At 47.9% G+C, this 2,500-nt stretch overlaps 1 protein-coding gene across 1 annotated transcript in view; it reads left to right on the top strand.

Annotated features, from left to right (window-relative positions):
* LOC125311030 overlaps positions 1-2,500 on the top strand; it is a 27,080-nt gene that overhangs the window by 20,049 nt on the left and 4,531 nt on the right. The window lies entirely within an intron of this gene.

Here is a 2,500-nt window from a genome sequence, read left to right as displayed (position 1 = left end):
TTGTTCTATTCCCATCAAACGCCCCCCACTGTGCCCCCCTTCCCCATCCCAAACCCCAAACCAAAAACCAAAGCCTGCTCCGGCACACCAGCCAATCACTTTACGGAAGGGCACTCAAGCATGGGCTCAACCCAGTGGCACTATGCCGCGCTCTTTTCCTGGAGGTGGGTGTTTGTGTGTGTGTGTGTGTGTGTGTGTGTGTGTATGTGTGTGTGTGTGTGTGTGTGTGTGTGTGGTGCAAGGGAGGGGGGTCGTTAGTCACAACGGGGGTTCGTTAGCTGCAGAGAGACGAACGCCGCTGTGCCACACTCTGTACCAGGGGAGGGTCAGACTGAACAGAGAGTGGCTTGTGTCTCTGTGTAATTATCCAAGCGTGTGTGTGTGTGTGTGTGTGTGTGTGTGTGTGTGTGTGTGGTGGATGTGTGAGTTTGTATTTGTGTGTGTTTGTGTGTACCTGTTTGTGTCTGAGTGTCCCTATGTGTGTGTGTGTGTGTGTGTGTGTGTGTGTGTGTGTGTGTGGATGCGTGCATGACTGTGCTGTTGGTCAGTGAGTGGACAAATTACTGGGGAGTATGACCTCGCCATCAACCCCCAATGACCCACGCTCTCTCTCTCTCTCTCTCTCTTACTGGGGAGTATGACTCTCTCTACACACACACCCCTGTGTATCCCCATTCTGAGGCAACAGTTTTATCCGTTACGGGTGGCGCGGTAGCCCCGTGTGCGTAATCATTGTTTTGGGGGGCAGGCCGCACTGAGCAACCACAATGGGCTCACTACACTTTATCATCAAGCCATCCACGCTTCACACACACACAAACACACACACATACACACACACACACACACACACACACACACACACACACACACACACATACACACACATACACACACACACACACACACACACACACACACACATACACACACACACACACACACACACACACACACAACACAACAAACACAAGTGCCACAGCGACAAAGACCCGCCAAAGAGTGCCCACCACATGACCAGCTCTGTCCTGCCCCATTGCCCACCACACACCACCCCTGCCCACCACACACCACCCCTGCCCACCACACACCAAGGGGGCAGGCGAATTCCCGGAAGTAGAAGCATCGATGTAGCGGTGGTTATCAACTCTCTGCTAACCCCATAGAACTCCCATTCATTTCGGATTTTTTTAACTCCAATAACTTCATATAACATATATTATGTGCCGATATTTTAGCTTCTGTGTTATCTACATAAACAATAAAAGGCAAAACAAGACTCGACTACCTCAGACGTAACGCTAGGTTCCCCGTAAGAAGAATGTTTAGCATGTCCTGGTTGAAAGGAAGCTAACGCACTGAAGGGAGATAACCGTATTGTTTGGATAAGAAGCGTAGTCCAGCCAGCACGAAACCTCGTGAACAAAGCTATGTAGCCTACAATAGCATTGTATGTTAAGGTAAAGCATAGAGGCAAGTAAACCTAATGAAAACAGTAGTTTTACCGTTAGGTAGTCGATAATCATTTCAGAGGTTTTTGATGGATTGACCGTAGGTCAGAAAAGTGGAAAGAAGATTAGCTTCAAGGCTATAACTTTTTTTTTTTTTTTTTTGACTGTTTTGTTTTGAAGATGATCATAGTTTCAACATTAACACGACTTGATATCACTTGTGAGGATGATATTAATAATAATACATGAATAAATGTTTAACTTTGATGACTTTATAAGGCGAAGGAAGTGTGAGAAAAATTTCTGTGTATCTATCATATGAGTTACAAGATTCAGTTCGATGGCTAACGCCACGGGTTAAGTGCGCGAAGTTGCGCAGTACTGGGGACCAACTGAAAAATGACTCAGTGCCCTCCCATTGAGAACGACGGAGTCTGTTCGTCCATTTCTTTTACAGTCTATGCCACACACCACCCCTGCCCACCACACACCACCCCTGCCCACCACCCATGCTCACCACACACCACTCCTACACTGTCCTGTATATCTGTCTGCTGAACAAACTCTTTCAGAGAGCAGGAGAGAGGAAGAGAGAGAAAGGGAGAGAGAGAAGGAGGGAGGAAGAGATAGAGAGAATGGGAGAGAGAGAAGGAGGGAAGTGGGGAGGAAGAGAGAGAGAGAGAGGGAGGGAGGGAGAGAGAGAGAGAAAGAGAGGGAGGGAGGAAGAGAGAGAGAGAAAGGGAGAGAGAGGAGGGAAGGAGGGGGAAGAGAGAGAGAGAGAGGGGAGGGAGGGAGAGATGGAAGGGGAGAGAGATGGAGGAAAGATGGGGGGAGAGAGGAAGAGACTGATAGAGAAACAGAGAGAGAGGGAAGGAGGGAGGGAGAAAGGGAGGGAGATAGAGAGAGAGAGATGGAGGAGAGAGAGAGAGACAACCTAATTGAAAAAGTGGGGGAAATAAAGAGAGACAGAAATGAATTGAATGAGTGACTAATAAGGACACAAACAAAGACAGGAAAACAAGGGAAAGGAAAAAAGTAAAAGAGAGAAG

This window comes from Alosa alosa, chromosome 17 (genome assembly GCF_017589495.1).
Source record: "Alosa alosa isolate M-15738 ecotype Scorff River chromosome 17, AALO_Geno_1.1, whole genome shotgun sequence".
Classification (NCBI taxonomy): Eukaryota; Metazoa; Chordata; class Actinopteri; order Clupeiformes; family Clupeidae; genus Alosa; species Alosa alosa.
The sequence above is the reverse complement of the archived record's forward strand: the minus strand, read 5'-3'. Positions and strand labels throughout refer to the sequence as shown.